The sequence below is a fragment of the Notolepis coatsorum genome (genome assembly GCF_963971535.1).
Source record: "Notolepis coatsorum genome assembly, chromosome: 1".
NCBI classification, from domain to species: Eukaryota; Metazoa; Chordata; class Actinopteri; order Aulopiformes; family Paralepididae; genus Notolepis; species Notolepis coatsorum.
In genome coordinates this window covers 132,243,168-132,261,540 of record NC_140165.1, presented here as the reverse complement: position 1 = coordinate 132,261,540, position 18,373 = coordinate 132,243,168, and the positions used below count along the sequence as shown (strand labels likewise).

Sequence of the window (18,373 nt, the reverse complement as noted above, 5' to 3'; positions counted from 1 at the left end):
CCCGCCGCGGACACGCAACGAGGCTGCTGTGGTTCACCTCACTGCCGCTTTCCGCCTTCAACGCCGCCCGCAGCATTAGGAAGGAGTTCGCGGCGCCTTTCACATCGCAGTCATCAGTCATAATAATATCATCAGTCATCTCTAATAATATTAATCACTGTTCAATGTACTAATATACAATACGGCTCACTTTTCCCACCGGAGCTCCGTCGCGGCAGCATTATGTAGCAGTAATCCCCTCATTTTTACCATCGACAAACTAGCTCAATTGGTAACGCTGCTTGGCTGTGGATCCTATCGTCCGTTTGTGACAAGTTCAATTCCCTTATTTTTTATTTTTTTTTAACGTGCATTGCACATTGTATATTGTATGGTACAATTTACAGTAAGGTGTATGCGTTGCAGTGCAGAACATACAATATACAATACGCTATAGTGCAATGCACGTTAAAAAAAAAAAATTAAGGGAATCGAACTTGTTACAAAAGGACCATAGGATCCACAGCCAAGCAGCGTTACCAATTGAGCTAGTTTGTCGATGGTAAAAAAGGGGGGATTACTGCTACATAATGCTGCGGGCGGCGTTGAAGGCGGAAATCGGCGGTGAGGTGAACCACAGCAGCCTCGTTGCCGCGGGGCGTGGCCGCGGCGGGTCGCGTGCCTGTCGGGGCCAATCAGGCCTACCCCGGAAATAGGAACGGTTGCGGAACAGCTACAGGCGTCCGGGCACTCGCTATCATTAGAGAGACTCCGTATTGACACAGTGAACATCGATCGGTGCAAATAACTCGAAAAAACAACATGATTTGGACGTATATACTATTATACAACCTGGAAATGGATCGGGCATTTCTCCATCCCATAATAGAAAAAATTCTGTTCCACGCTCATCTGCCAGCGGCGCGAGGAAGCCACGGTAAGATTTAGCGTTATATTCTAACGTCTTCTATACTAACTGATCTGATGAACATATGACCCACACTAGATGAATCATCAGCCCTACCCAAAGCTGTAAAGGAATGTGAATCACTACCCACCTTCAAAAACACTCTCAAAGAACACCTACGGGAGACTGCAATTCAAAACTGGCCCCTACAAATGTCCTAACCCAGTTGTACAATAAAGACCAAGCATGGCTTTGTCAGTATTCCAATGTACAGCCCCACCCCACCTACCCAACCTCCTCCAATGTACAGTTTCTATGTCAAATGTATGTCAAGCTGTTTTACCCAGGTGTAAATAATGATGGTTTGTTATCAGCGATCCAGGTGCAGATTCTGCCGAGTTCAGAGCTGAGGGCTTTTTCAACCTGTAACTTGTCCCTGTTAGAGACCAGCAGGGCTGAGTCATCCGCAAACAGGAACAAGTTGCAGTCACAAGCTGATGACATGTCATTTGCATAAATTAGGAACAGTAACGGTCCTAGTATGCTTCCTTGTGGAACACCACAGCTCACTGGGAGGGGGGGGGGGGGGGTAGTGTACCGTTTACCTCCACCATCTGTTCTCTCCCCTCCAGGTACGCTGGGTGCATGACTAGGGACAAGAACCCAATATTGTCATTGTATGTGTGTAGACCTATATAGGCTACATATGCTATTAGTTATTCAATGTATGTACATACAGAACAGGTATGTGGCATTTCACATACAGTTAAAGAATGACATATGAGTATAGCCATGCATAAGACTCCCATGGCCAATGCGGTTGTTGTGTTTGTTGATGATTGTCTGTTCTTTCATATTCTGCATGTATGTTTTTTAAATAAATGCCCAGTCTTGTGCTTTGTCGCCACCTGTCAATCTGTTCTGTTATTAGCCTACACCAAGGTCCATGATGGAAATAAGCAGAGTCGGCGCCAGAGCGAATTTAACGGGGGGGCATATGGTAATTTCGGGGGGGCATAAAATATAGGCTTCAGAAAACGAATTTCCTGCAAACCAACATGCATTTCAAAACATGAGTGCGCATAAGAGATAAGACAGTCTCTCTCTCTCTCTCTCTCTCTCTTTCTCTCTCACGTCACAACAAACACACTGTACTGTATTGTACCCATTCTGCAATCTGTTAATAAAGTTATCAATCAATCAACTCGCGTCTTGCGCACACACACACACAAATTAAACAGTATGAAATAAGCCAGAGGCTGGGCTTTACATTCATTAATAAGTGAAAGTAACTGTTAACGGTGCTCCTGGTTGAGAACACATTACTCACTGTCTGCCTGGTTATGTCTGTGCCAACCAGTACTGTACAGCGGGGCAGGTCCATGGATCCTCTTACAACCACTACGCAACTCTCTAACTCTAAACCCGATCTCCGATTGACCCCCACCGCCCACCCCCTCCCCTCGCATATAATAATCAATAACTACACGCAAGCTTATCATGCAACGAAATAAGATTGGAGAGGGGGGCGAGACTGTTTGCTGTTTTTTATAAACTGGGATCAACACCAGGGGCGGATTTAGGATTGTAGGAGATCCGGGGCTTAGCCCAGATGGGCCCCCCCCCCTTTTTTTTTTTTTTATTTTTTTTTTTTTTTATTTTTTTTTAATTTTTTTTATTTTTTTTTGGCAGGCAATGGGCACATTTTTTGAATTTAATGAACCTGTACGTGCAATTTCCTGCAATATAGAGCCTTCAATCTTGACCAATAAAGCTGCTCTTTTCACTATAAAACTCAGTTAACCATAACGTAGTTATGGTTAGATTTATATATTGGGGGGGGATATATCATATTTTTCATATAATCAAAAAGTGGTGGAGCAAGATCATACCTTTGCTCCCCCAAGTTCAATAGTGGGAGAGCAGAGATGCTCCGAATGCTCTTATGGCCAGGCGTCTATGATTCACTGATACAAAGTAAAATAGTGCAGTGCAATAAAATAGTTAGTCAAATAGAATAAAATAATGCAATAGTGCATTGCAATAAAATAGTTTTCATCGTATTTTTTCGGGAGGCCGGTAAGGAGTGCATTACAGTAGTCGAGTTGGCTTGAGATAAAGGCATGGATCTGGTTTTCAGCGTCCTTTTGATTTATAAATGGCCGTACTTTAGCTATGTTTCTAAGGTGGAAGAATTAAGTTTTTGTCAACTTGTTGATTGTGATTTAAAGCTTAGGTCTGAGTCTACCATAACACCAAGACTTAACTCACTCAAATACAGTTAGCAGCTGGATAGACCACAGATGGAAATTAGCTTCTGCTAAATCTGGTGCAAACATATTTTCATGTAACAATGATGAATTGTAAAAAAAGAAAAAAAAAAAATCATTTTTTTTTTTTTTTTTTTTTTAAATAGATTCAGGGCTTTTCAGAATACATCCGGGGCTTGAGCCCAGGTAGCCACCCCCTAGCTCCGCCCCTGATCAACACTGCTCAAAACGGCATTATTTCCGTATTTGGCTGCCTGCTGCGCCTGCGCTGTGATCACAGCGCATGCGCATCATGCACCCAACGCTGGAAATAATGCCGTTTTGACCAGTTTATAAAAGATATTTAAAATGTTTATTAGCAACGCAGAGCTTTCTAACCCTCCCGTATCTCTGTCCAAGACCCTCGTGCAACTGTGAGTATCTTTGAAATTTCTCTCTGATACTTGTATAACGAACCGTTCGACCAGAACCAGTCTGAATGAATGAATGAATGAATGAAAAACTTTATTTAACAGATTGCAGAATGGGTACAATACAGTACGGCTCAATACATACAATTGTTAAGGGGATGCAGACCTGAGAAAGACGTTTGTCTTGTTTCCATCAGGGTCCCCCATGTCCTTCATGGTAAATCTAGGTTGGTTTCCTATTGAGGAGCAAGTGACTGTGGATTCACTCGGTGCATCAGTCACGAAAGGGGCTACATGCGATCAAACATACACTTCTTTTAAGACTTTTTTTTGTTTAATTTCGTTTAATAATAGGCCAAATAGCCTATTTATAAAGGAAAACATCTGACTTTTACTATAATAAAAAGAATTAAATGTTTAATTATTTAATTTTTTTATAATAATTGCCTATGACGTTTTGGAGGGGCACAGTGCGTCATCTGGGGGGGCATGGCCCGCGAATGCCCCCCCATGGCGCCGACACTGGAAATAAGTTGATATAGACTTTATTCTGTCAACCTTGACAATGTATGGTTAATGCTATTGATGTAGACTCATGCTTTATGTCTAATAAACTAGACTAAATATAGCCTATAGAACAGATTTTTACAGCCTAATCTAAAACAGGTTTTTAGGCTACTGGTAGGCTATTCTTATGCCGTGCTCAATATTAAAACTCACTGCTCGTCCACCCAACGTAAACAGAGCAGAGATAAACTTCAAATCATTGCAAGATCGCGCAATAATGAAGTCGTGTTTTGAACATTTATGTTGTGTTGATGGAATCACGTTAATATAGAGAGATGAAAACAATACGTTATTTCGATTGATATGAATAGCTAGTTACGTTAATATAGAGAGATGAAAACAATATGTTATTTCGTTTGATATGAATAGCTAGTATATTGATGTGATGTCGGACTTGGGCTGTGGAACTGAAGGACTTGGGCTGTGGAACTGAAAGTTAGGCGCAATTGTTAGGAGTAACGCGATTGGCGCTGAGAGAAACGTCAGTGACATCTCCTGATGAATTGAAAATGGGGTACCCTGATGTAAACAAGATGAAAGTCTTTCTCTGGTCTGCATCCCCTTAACAATTGTGTGTATTGAGCTGTATTGTATTGTACCCATTCTGCAATCTGTTAATAAAGTTTTCAATCAATCAATCAATCAAGTGGCCAATCAGATCGCGCATCCCGAACGCGTAAGTGAAAGAGCGTTAGGGAAAATATGCGTGATTACGAAATCAAACCGTATTTATCGGAGACGCTCTCTGATTGGCCGACGCCTGTTTCTACACTGGTTAAGCTTAGGCACTCTTCGAAGTTGGTTAAGGTTAGAGTTTGTCTTAGAGCATGGCGATAGAACGCCAGGTAGTTTGCAGGCTGTTTGACACAGAAATGGGCAAAGACACAGCTCGTCACGCGATTGGGCAAACATGTCAGTGGCCAATCAGAGAGCGTCAGTCAGTGCCAATCAGAGAGCGTCTCCGAGAAATGCGGCTTGGTTTTTCGTAAGCACGCGGAAAATATACACGCGACCAGGTGCGTTATTTTTTTTCCTAGTCGCATTTCTTGGAGACGCTCTCTGATTGGCCACTGACATGTTTGCCCAATCGCGTGACGAGCTGTGTCTTTGCCCATTTCTGCGTCAAACAGCCTGCAAACTACCTGGCGTTCTATCGCCATGCTCTAAGACAAACTCTAACCTTAACCAACTTCGAAAGAGTGCCTAAGCTTAACCAGTGTAGAAACAGGCGTCGGCCAATCAGAGAGCGTCTCCGAGAAATGCGTCTAGGAAAAAAAATAACGCCGACCGCGTAGCCTATTCTTTAATTGGAGCCGAAGAGTGCTTCCGCGTTTTCCCTGGTTGGCTGCGACACGCCCCGCGGCAGCGCGGCAGCCGCAGAGCGGCGGAGCGGAGCGGCAGAGCTTGCGGCATTATGTAGCCGTAATCCCCGATGTTTTTCCATCGACGCTTAGCTCAACTGGTACGCCGCCGTGCTGTGGAGCCTGCGGTGCGGTTGGTCACAAGTTTGAATCACTTCAATTTCTTTTTTTTCTTCTTTTTTACGTTTATCATCTCTCGCTATAAACGTGCATTCTTCCGCTGGTTAAGTTTAGGCATTCTTTCGGAGTTGGTTAAGGTTAGGGTTACTGAGAGGCCACAGTACGTCAGACTAAAGGACAGTCAGTCTGACGTACTGGTGAGCAACACCGGCGCCCCCCAGGGAACTGTGCTGTCACCCTTCCTCTTCACCCTCTACACCTCAGACTTCTGCCGCAACTCCAGCGGGTGCCACCTGCAGAAGTTCTCAGACGACTCCTCCATCGTAAGCTACATCACCGACGATGATGAGGAGGAGTACAGAGCCCTGGTGGAGAGCTTCGTGGGGTGGAGCGACAGCAACCACCTCCAACTCAACACCAGTAAGACCAAGGAGCTGGTGGTGGACTTCCGGAGGGGCAAGAAGAGGCCCCCCCCGATTCCCATCTCCATCCGAGGGGTGGATGTGGAGATGGTGGACTCATACAAGTTCCTTGGGGTACACCTGAACAATAAACTGGACTGGTCGGACAACACAGAGGCCCTCTACAGGAAGGGACAGAGCAGGCTGTTCTTCCTGAGGAGACTCAGGTCCTTCAATGTGTGCAACAAACTGCTGCAGTCTTTTTACCAGTCTGTTGTGGCCAGCATCCTCTTCTATGCTGTGGCATGCTGGGGAGGCTACATCAACTCAAGGGACACCAACAAGCTCAACAAGCTGGTGAGGAAGGCTAGCTCCGTGGTGGGAGTCGAGCTACCTAGACTTGAGGTGATGGGAGAGAGGGGGATGATAAGGAAGCTGGATGCCATCATGGAGAACCCCTACCACCCCCTCTACGACGAGCTAGTCAAGATGAGAAGCTCGTTCAGCCACAGACTCATCCCCCCCCGACACTCAACTAACCGCCTCGGACAGTCCTTCATACCAGCGGCCATCAGGCTCCACAACAGTGGGCAGCGACTAGCAGCCTCCAGGCCCCACAACAGGGGGCAGCGACAGCGACTGCTACCAGACATTGACCTGGGACTTATAGGAACCCAAGGGGGACAAAGTAGACTACCCTGGTACTTTGATTAATGTACACTCAGTAGATAGTAAATTATAACACTACCTCTTGCATACTGCACCTCATGTGACACTGTGAATAATGTGAATATTCCTCAGCTAGTCAGATAGTAAATTATATTGACCATATTGATCAAATTGTTTACACTGCCTGTGTTGTCTTTTACTACCTGTATACTGTGTTGTTTTACTACCTGTACCCCTCCCCCCCTCCCCCCCATGCTGCTATGATGCCTGAATTTCCCCAAGGGGATCAATAAAGGAATATCTTATCTTATCTTATCTTAAGTTAAGGTTAGGCATTATTTCGGAGTTGGTTAAGGTTAGGGTTAAGTTAAGGTTAGGGAGGGTTAAGGTTAGACATTCTTTCGGAGTTGGTTAAGGTTAGGGTTAACTTAGTTAAAGGATAACTCCACTATTTTGGGAAATTAGCTTATTTAACATCTTCCCTGGAGTTAGACAATAAGATGCATACCTTTTTTGTCTCTGTGCGTGCATTTAGCTTTGGGAATAGATGCTCCGTTAGCATAGCTTAGCTTCATCACTGGAAGTGAGGCAGGACAGTAGCCTTACAGTGCCTTACAGTGTATTGCAAGGTCTGACATTGACCAACCTTGATATGCATGACCTTGGTGGGCTCTAGGTCAACTCCTGAAAAGGGGGTCAATGTCAGACCTTGCAATCAAAAGTTAGGGGCGCACTGAAATTATGGCAAGGGTTATTAGCCCCCTAACTTTTGATTGCAAAGTCTGACATTGACCCCCTTTTCAGGAGTTGACCTAGAGCCCACCAAGGTCATGCATATCAAGTTTGGTCAATGTCAGACCTTGCAATACACTGTAAGGCACTGTAAGGCTACTGTCCTGCCTCACTTCCAGTGATGAAGCTAAGCTATGCTAACGGAGCATCTATTCCCAAAGCTAAAATGCACGCACAGAGACAAAAAAGGTATGCATCTTCTTGTCTAACTCCAGGGAAGATGTTAAATAAGCTAATTTCCCAAAATAGTGGAGTTATCCTTTAAGGTTAGGCATTATTTCGGAGTTGGTTAAGGTTAGGGTTAAGTTAAGGTTAGGGAGGGTTAAGGTTAGGCATTATTTCGGAGTTGGTTAAGGTTAGGGTTTGTCACAGAGAATGCCTGTCTGTCTTTCTTGACGTGGAGGATGCAGCCTATTTCCGCACTGCCGCTCTCTCGCGCTGCCGCGGTCACATGGGCGTCGTGGCCAATCAGAGAAACGCGACGCACTGTTCGGCTGTGATAAATATAGACGCGACCGCGTAGTGGAAAGCAGTCACGTGGGCTGCAGTCTGCCTGACTTGTCAACGAGAAGTGTAAGTTTACTACATTCAATGTCTATATGGTTCACTTTCATAGTATAAGCTAACCTCCTAAAAAGCGACATAGTTAGTTGTCGGACACTTTTGGCGATAATGTGTTAATAGCGAATTAGATAAACAGCATCTGTAGCTAGCTTTCCTCTAAAGTAGCAGGTCAAGTTATTAAGTGTTCACGCGACCGGTCCATCACGACCAGGTGACACTTCCCACTGTGTCGTGTGGGCGAATAGTCCTGTTTAGCAAATGTTTGCCGTGCGGGCGTACGGGCGAGACCCAATGTTCAGACTTCAACATTACTTTGTTGGCTTTGTTATTACACACTGCCTTGGTAGTTGCAATATTCACTCGATAATGTTGTGCAATTTGGGTATGTGTGTGTTGCAAGTCACCTGCAAATGCAATCACGCGTCGGATTGCGTAGCTCAGTTTGAGGAAAAGGCTAACAGTACTGGGATTATAAACATTGCACTTTACAAATGATCGACTGAATATCGCAGCTTCGCGCCATTGTAATAACAAAGACATGTTATAAAGGGGTGATAGCATGCGGGTTAAGTGATCATTATATGATATTCTGTTCCCGCAAAAAGCCAAAGCAAAAGGCTGGCTGTCACAAAATGGTCACATCTAGAGACCTCAAAACGTACTCTAGCGAGGCCTTTAACCTTGAACTGAAGAGCCTGGACTGGTCAGATGAACTCAATGGTACACTGGTTGAAGAAACCTGGCTTGGCTTCAAAACCAAATTCTCAACAATACTAAACAACATGGCCCCCCTAAGAACCACCAGGGTAAAAAATCGCGCTGAGCCGTGGATGCACACTGAAATACTGACCGCTATGAAAGCCAGAGACAAAAAATGCTCTGAATTTCATAAAAGTCAGTCAAAGCTTACCAAAAGCACGAGCAGTGAACTCCAAGCCCACGTGACTGAACTCAAACTAGAAAGAAACAGACTAAGAAATGACGTAAACTCCATGATAAAAACTGCAAAAAAAAATTTCATCAATGACAAAACTGAGGAAAACAAAAATAAACCATGTGAACTTTGGAAATTACTCAATAATCAACTAGGCTGCAGTAAAAAACTTAAAACCAGGTTCTCAAACATAAACATAAAGACGGACAACACGCTCATCACAGACAAACTGGATGTAGCCAATTACTTAAACACTTTCTTCACAAACATAGCCACAACACTGGTAAACAAACTACCCTCCCACTCAGGGCAGTATGGGGTAGAACACATAGTAGCATACTACAAGAACCTAGGCGTCCACAAAGACGATTTCAAACTGGAAATGGTAACTACAGATGAGGTACTCGATAAACTGAGCGCCCTCCAACCGAACAAGGCCACTGGCCATGACAACATCCCCTCCAAATTCCTCAGAGACTCAGCAGCCGCCATCACCCCAGTCATCACACACATAATAAACCTCTCCATAAAACAGGGACACGTCCCCAAGGACTTCAAAATAGCGAGAGTAACACCCCTGCACAAAAAGGGCAGCAAATTAGACCCAGGCAACTACCGCCCTGTTTCTATCCTTACATCCATCTCGAAAGTCATGGAAAAAATAGTATACGAACAGGTCGAAAAGTACCTTACGGATAAAAATCTAATCTACGAATTCCAATCTGGCTTCAGAACATCCCACTCCACTGACACATGCCTTCTCTATTTGAACGACCACATCAAGCAAGAGGTGGACGCGGGCAAATACTGCGGCATGATCATGCTAGACCTACAAAAGGCCTTCGACACTGTCAATCACACCATTCTGATTGACAAGCTAAAAGCAATTGGTTTTGATAGTTTATCAGTGAGCTGGATACAATCCTACCTGGAGGGGAGAGAACAGATGGTGGAGGTAAACGGTACCCTATCCCCCCCCCTCACAGTGAACTGTGGTGTTCCACAAGGAAGCATACTAGGACCACTACTGTTCCTAATTTATGCAAATGACATGTCGTCAGCTTGTGACTGCAACTTGTTCCTGTTTGCGGACGACTCAGCCCTGCTGGTCTCTGACAAGAACAAATTACAGGTTGAAAAAACCCTCAGCTCGGAACTAGGCAAAATCTGCATATGGCTCGCCGACAACAAACTATCATTACACATGGGCAAAACAGAGTCCATTCTCTTCGGTTCAAATAACAAACTCAGCAAAACAGACGGCTTCTCAGTTACAGTGGGTGACAATATTGTCACAAGGAAAGATGAAATTACCTACCTGGGTTCCATCCTAGAGGCTAATCTTTCCTGTGACAAAATGGCATCCAATGTAATAAAAAAAGTCAATCAACGAACTCGATTCTTGTACCGGATCTCCTCCCTGGTAAACAAGAATACCCTGAAGACTCTGGCAGGAGCACTCATTCAAGGGTACTACGACTATGCTTGCACCTCATGGTACCAAAGCACCTCAAAGGCACTAAAAACCAAATTACAAACATCTCAAAACAAACTAGTCAGACTACTGCTTGACCTGACTCCTAGAACCCACCTCACCCCTGCACACTTTGCCAACCTAGGATTCGGCACAAACAAGGGACTAAACACGTTTCGCAATTATGCCACAACAATGTGGAACGCCCTACCCAAAGCTGTAAAGGAATGTAAATCACTACCCACCTTCAAAAACACTCTCAAAGAACACCTACGGGAGACTGCAATTCAAAACTGGCCCCTACAAATGTCCTAACCCAGTTGTACAATAAAGACCAAGCATGGCTTTGTCAGTATTCCAATGTACAGCCCCACCCAACCCAACACCTACCCAACCTCCTCCAATGTACAGTTTCCATGTCAAATGTATGTCAGTATTCCAATGTACAGTGCCCCCCCCCCCCCCCCCCCCCCCCCCACCTCCAATGTACAGCCCCACCCCACCTACCCAACCTCCCCCAATGCACAGTTTCTATGTCAAATGTATATACTCTTCTTCTGGATTTTTTTAGTATCACAAACAGTACTGTATTTGAAAATCTGGTATGTCATAAATGTATAGATGTAGCAGTACTGTCTATCTGTATGTCATGTGTGTCATATGATGAATTGAAAATGGGGGACCCTGATGGAAACAAGACGAAAGTCTTTCTCAGGTCTGCATCCTCTTAACAATTGTATGTATTGAGCTGTACTGTACTGTACCCATTCTGCAATCTGTTAATAAACTTTTCAATCAATCAATCAATCACGTATTTACATTATGTTGCACTTGCACCCGATTGGCGAGCTAAATCCAACTGCTCTGCTTTCTGCTTTATTGGCACTAAACGATCTCATCTATGAGTCGTGTAGAATGGTGCTTCCTTCCACAGCAATATGGCATACACTAAACTAGCCTACTCTCATAAAGCACAATTGTGACTCGGCAGTGAATATAAGTATCGTTTGATTGATTGATGATTGATTGATGAATGAATGAATGAGAACTTTATTTAACAGATTGCAAAATGGGTACAATACAGTACGCCTCAATACAATTGTTAAGGGGATGCAGACCAGAGAAAGCCGTTTGTCTTGTTTACATCAGGGTCCCCCATTTTCAATTCATAGTGACATTTATGACATACACAGCCTATATGATGACATCATGACATTTATGGCATAGGGACATACATGACATACAGACCTATAGTACTGTTACATTTGTGACATACGATATGCAAATATACAGTACTGTTTGTTACCCATAGATCCTGACAGACATATGATGGGGAGGGGACTGTACGAGGGTGTGGGTGGGAGAGAAATATACATACGGTGGGGAGAGAGAATACATACGGTGGGGAGGAGACTGTAGGAGGGTGGGTGATGACTTTATTAACAGATTGCAGAATGGGTACAATACTGTACGGCTCAATACAAACAATTGTTAAGGTGATGCAGACCAGAAAAATACTTTCGTCTTGTTTACATCAGGGTCCCCCATTTTCAATTAATTAATCAAGACATTTATGACATACAGATATACAGTACTGTTTCATCAAGACATTTATGACATGCAAGACATACAAATATACAGTACTGTTTAAGAGAAAGAGATTGTAACAAATATATATACATTCGAAGGGGAAAAACTATATTGGAGGGTGTTGGGTGGGTGGGTGGGGGGGTTTGGACATTTACCGGGGCCAGTTTCTAATTGCAGCCACCCGTAGGTGCTCTTTGAGAGCGGAGAGAGGGGATGCAGACCAGAGAAAGACTTTCGTCTTGTTTACATCAGGGTCCCCCATTTTCAATTCATTATAACATTTATGACATACACGACATACAGATATACAGTACTGTTACATCCAGACATTTATGACATACAAGATATACAAATATACAGTCATAGGCGGCGGGTGAGCTGGACATTAGGGTAGGCTATAGATGGGATGGGAGTCGTGCGGAGCGTGCAAAATGTTCCCTTTTTCTTTTTTGCTTGCACGCAAACGGTGCTGTCCAGGTTCTGATGTCATACAATACACACACCCACGTCTACTAGGCTACTACAGCGAGCCCCACTCATTTCATATAGTGCAAATTAATTGTTCAAATGAAGGCATCCAATATGATTAACCATTGTCTTACCTTAATGCAACAAAAGTTTCGGATGCGCCTCATTGGGAAAGGCCGTTCACAAGTTGCGGTGCCGACGGCAATGAAGGAAACATTTTCCGTAATTTGGATCTCATCATGCTTTGAAAACAATGTACATAGTAGCTCTAAAAAGTTTCCACGGTTTGATTAACTCTGACTCAGTCTCATCATGCCCTCGTAGAGCAAGCCCTTGGCCTCAGGTGATCCAGTGTTATGCCCAGGCGGCATGTAACTTGGAATGGAGTTCCAGGTCTTGGCAGCTCTCACGGAGAGGGCTGATTTGCTAAATGTACTTGTCCTTAATGGAAATTAGCGTTAGGATTCTAATAGACGCCACCGGTTAGTTTGATGATGCGGCGTGATTGGTTACTGCCTGCAGTCTGGAATGTTAAACGGCCACCACACCTACTGCCATTGACACCTTGGTTGGCCAACCCTTGCGTATTGTCACCACCGGGCTGCAGCAGCCCCCACACACAATATCGTAGCCTAGGCTGCCTATAATAATGCACAGACTGGGTCGGCATAGCCTCCCCTGGCCTTATATACGCGCCGCCTATGTATACAGTACTGTTTATTTACAGACAGAGTTTCTAAAGGAGAATACATTTGAGGGGGAAGAAACTGTACAGATTGGAGGGGGTTGGGGGGGGGGGGGGGGGGTTGGACATTTACCGGGGCCAGTTTAGAATTGCAGCCTCCCATAGGTGCTCTTTGAGAGCGGTTTTGAAGGTGGGTAGGGATTCAAATCTTTTTACGGCTGTGGGTAGGGCGTTCCACATTGATGTGACATAATTGCGAAACGTGTTTAGTCCCCTTTTTTTTAGCCGAATCTGGGTGGAACATGATTTGTGGAACTCCCTCTGGTGTTGTGGTTGTGGTATTCACTGACCTTTGGGAAGTATTTCGACATGTACATGGGTACCTTAGTCGTGTAGTGTATCTTGTAGAACAGGCCCATTGCAAGTTGCTGTACTCTGTCGTCTACTCTAAGCCATCCTAGGTTGTCAAAATGAGCAGGGGTGAGGGGCAATTCCAGCGTTATGGATGTTACATTCAGAGAGAACATTGGAAACTTAACTTAACATAGGGTAAGATCTAATCTAATCTTTTTTTATTTTTAATTTTCATGGAAAGATCTACAGGGACAGTCTCAAAGATCGATCAAGATCGACGGGTTGGTGACCACTGTTTAGAATGTTCGATTATGACATCATACTGTGACATCACAAATGTTCTAGAATGTTTGATTATGACATCATACTGTGACATCACAAATGTTCTAGAATGTTCTATTATGACATCATACTGTGACATCACAAAAATAAAAAATAAATCTTTTCTTTTTTTTGGTCTTAAATAGTTTCAAAATATCAGTCACTTCTGAAAATAAATTACAAAAAGTTTTTGGAAAATAGCTCTTTATTTGATTAACATAAACAAGTGTTTTCTATACAGAGAACAGCAATATTAATATCGGTTAAATCAGAAAATGAGTTTTGGAGCAATTCCATGAAAATGTCAACCTCACCATGAAAAAGAAAGTTATAAAAAATCAAGTCCAATTCACTCTGCCTGGACTGGTTCAGAGAAATGGTATCTCCCTCTGAGGATTGAGGTGTTCACGAATCTGATCAAAACTGACCCAGGACTTGTCCTCTTTGGTTGGAAGTGCAGCGGTAAGCCTCCATAAGGGACATGGACATGTGGCATTTCTGAACCCTCTGCTTGACTCCTTCTCTTATGGTCACTGCATCCTTCATTCCTGGGGCCTGTCTTAAAATGTCGTCCCTGGAATAATACTCATTTACTTTCTGTTTGGTTTCATTTGGGGTTTCTGTGTTTTTTGGGGTGGGTTTCTTGTCACGATACTCGGCAAAACAATAACAAATACACATGTAGGCTGAGCAGACGCGAGGGGGAGATGGCCGACAGCAGCCGATTAGCAGTAGGCTAACGTGGACACGGCTCTGCCTAGGCCCTGGCCTAGACCAACAATGTGTGAAAAAGTTGTGTCTGGAAATATGTTGGATTTTAATCAAACAAGGAGTCATAAAATACTTCTGATTTAAATCAAACAAAGTGGTCATAATCGGACTTAACGACATTTTTGATAGTGTTTTTTGTCTATTTCAGACGTGTAACATCCATAACACAAAAATGTAACATCCATAACGGCACTTTTTTGTGATTCATTCCTTGAGAGGAAATGCCAGGTTTTCCTGAATGTGCTTTTTGGGTACCTCAAACCCTTCCCTACAAAGTGATAGTAAACATGTTATTCTTTGAAAAAGATATTCAGAGTTTTCATCATGTGTTCAGTGAGTCCGAAAAGCTTGTCAATTTCCGTAACATCCATAACGCTGTGTATTTTGTCACCTATCAAAATCCAAAAGTCAAAACATTTCTTATTGCAGGCTCATCTTTATCTCAATAAGTGTAACTAAAATGTGTAAATTATACTTCAAACAAGGGGGTCATAATCGGACTTAACAACACACATTCAGAATGTAACATCCGTCACTTGCAATGTAACATCCATAACGGTAACATCCATAACACTTGTAAATAATACAAAAAATAAGACCAGAATGACTAATTGTTGCTAATATGTCATCTTTATCAAAGTTAGCTTTGCTTAGGAAGTTTGGTTGACATTGCATTCCAGATGCATGTTTTATGACAACTTTTCCTGGAAAACGTTATGGATGTTACATTCGCTGTCCCATAAAGGGGCATTATAACAGCATGCTTCACCTGCCAATGGAAAGACACAAAGTACATAATTGATTCACATATTGATACAACAGCCCTTCATGACCAAAGGTGAGGTTAGAAAAATATCTGTTGATCTTTTTTTTTGCCATTCTGGCCATTCATAAAGTCATACACTTAGGTTAATCGAAGAACTTATTTTTACATCATTGTGTCTCCTCCTGTAGTGTGAAAAAACATGCATTCTCATAAATATTACGATCAAATCTATTTTGTACTACAAAATATAGACCTTGATGATACATTTGAAATTGGTTTGGTTATGATCATGTTATTTTAATTTTTTCATGGTGAGGTTGACATTTGCATGGAATTGCCCTGAGGTGGGTTTTAAGAGTAAGGTCAAGCAGTAGTCTGACCAGTTTGTTTTGTGATGTTTGTAATCTTGTTTTTAGTGCATTTGAGGTGCTTTGGTACCATGAGGTCGTAGTACCCTTGAATGAGTGCTCCTGTTGAGTCTTCAGGGTATTCTTGTAGAGAGGAGATCCAGTATAAGAATTTTGTTCGTTGGTTGACTTTTTTTTTATTACATTGGTTGCCATTTTGTCACAGGAAAGATTTGCCTCTAGGATGGAACCCAGGTATGTAATTTCATCTTTCCTTGTGACAATATTGTCAGCCACTGTAACAGTTGGTCTTGCTGAGTTTCTTATTTGATCCAAAGAGAATGTACTCTGTTTTACCCAGGTGTAAATAATGATGGTTTGTTATCAGCGATCCAGGTGCAGATTATGCCGAGTTCAGAGCTGAGGGCTTTTTCAACCTGTAACTTGTCCCTGTTAGAGACCAGCAGGGCTGAGTCGTCCGCGAACAGGAACAAGTTGCAGTCACAAGCTGATGACATGTTGTTTGCATAAATTAGGAACAGTAACGGTCCTAGTATGCTTCCTTGTGGAACACCACAGCTCACTGGGAGGGAGGGGGGGGGGGGGGGGTTAGTGTACCGTTTACCTCCACCATCTGTTCTCTCCCCTCCATTGGTAGGATTGCATCCAGCTCACTGATGAACTATCAAAACAAATTGATTTGAGCTTGTCAATCAGAATGGAGTGATTGACAGTGTCGAAAGCCTTTTGGAGGTCCAGCATGACCATGCCGCAGTATTTGCCTGCATCCACCTCTTGTTTGATGTGGTCGTTCAAATAGAGAAGGCATGTGTCAGTGGAGTGCGATGTTCTGAAGCCAGATTGGAATTTGTAGATTTTTTTTTAAGTAATTGGCCACATCCAGCTTGTCTGTGATGAGTGTTTTCTGTCTTTATGTTTATGTTTGTAAATCTGGTTTTTAGTTTTTTACTGCAGCCTAGTTGGTTGTTGAGTAATTAAGTTCACAGGGTTTGTTTTTGGTTTCCTCAGTTTTGTGATAGATTTTTGTGTGCAGATTTGATCATGGTGTTTACATCGTTTCTTAGTCCGTTTCTTTGTTGTTTGAGTTCAACCATGTGGGCTTGGAGATCACTGTTTGAGCTTTTGGCAAGCTTTGACTGACTTTTATGAAGTTCAGAGCATTTTTTGTCTCTGGTTTTCATAGCGGTCAGTATGTCTGAGTGCATCCATGGCTCAGTGCGATTTTTAACCCTGGTGGTTCTTAGGGGGGCCATGTTGTTTAGTATTGTTGAGAATTTGGTTTTGAAACTAAGCCATGTTTCTTCAACTACCCTCTGATAGGGCTGGGCGATATAACGATAACGATAAATATCGCGATATATTTTAATAATCGATATCGAATATCGAAATAAAAAATAAATAAATCGATTTTTTTTTTTTTTTTTTTTTTTTTGTGACCTGCAACAGGGCAGTTTTAAAACCAGAGACAGTGGACAGACTTGTCTTTCTTGCCTGCAACTTAAAGTAATGGCTTTGCTTGTCCAAATGACAATACTGACCAAATTGAGATTTATTTTTCTCTTGTCCATTTATTTTGTTTGCTTTCTAATTTAAAATACAGTTTGAAACCGTCTGTACACAGTAGGCTATGTGTGCTAGCAGAACTAGACTCTAGTCACGAGTCACGGTGCACATGTGCGGTGGTTTGTCCACCAAAAAAGCGCCAAAAGATCAAAAATAAACTAGCAGAGCCAGAACTGTTCAACTCCCCTGGAGGCTGGAGCCACAGCCAGCAGAGAAGCCGGTTTACTTTCGCTTTTAAACCAGCTGCAGCCTGAGAACTGGAGTGTGAGGGGATGTAACACTAAAGATGGCGGCAATGACAAAGAATTGCTGCAAAATAAACATACATCTGTTGTTTAAAAAAATATATATATATAATAATTTTTTTTTAATACTTATAACAAGTTCGATAATTATCGATATCGAGAAATATGATAACATTATCATATCGTTATCGCGATATGATTTTTTTCCATATCGCCCAGCCCTGTACCACTGAGCTCATCTGACCAGTCCCTCCAGTTCTTGGCTAAAGGCCTCGCTAGAGTAGGTTTTGAGGTCCCTAGATAGATGTGACAGCCAGCCTTTTGGGAGAGAAAAAGAATGTGTGTTCCATTATTGCTTCCATTGGAAACATGATTATTTAGTACCAGACAGAATGTACTACCCTGTCATAAGTACTGTACACTCACTTGTTCTTTGTGTGTAACCCGCTGGCCAGATGCGATGAGAGCAGAAGTGAAGTTTCCCTGCTGCTTACTAAGTTCCACTTCTAGCCTTGTGTGTGTGGACCAACTGTGACCCAGCACAGACCTGCTAATAACACAATACTTATTCAGGCCCTGTCTGTACATTGGAGGGGGTGGGGGACACACACTGTACACTGTACATTGGAATACTGACAAAGCCATACTTTTACGTCATTTACTGTACAACTGGGTTAGGACATTTGGCCAGTTTCGAATTGCAGTCTCCCGTAGGTGTTCTTTGAGAGTGTTTTTGAAAGTGGGTAGTGATTCACATTCCTTTACAGCTTTGGGTAGGGCGTTCCACATTGATG

At 42.9% G+C, this 18,373-nt stretch overlaps 1 protein-coding gene across 1 annotated transcript in view; it reads left to right on the top strand.

Annotated features, from left to right (window-relative positions):
- Positions 1–7,992: 7,992 nt before the first annotated feature.
- Positions 7,993–18,373, top strand: part of qng1 (Q-nucleotide N-glycosylase 1) — a 39,656-nt gene continuing 29,275 nt past the window's right edge. The window contains exon 1 of the mRNA XM_084321277.1: positions 7,993–8,049. The gene's annotated coding sequence lies outside the window, so the exon portion shown is untranslated. The remainder of the gene's footprint in view (positions 8,050–18,373) is intronic.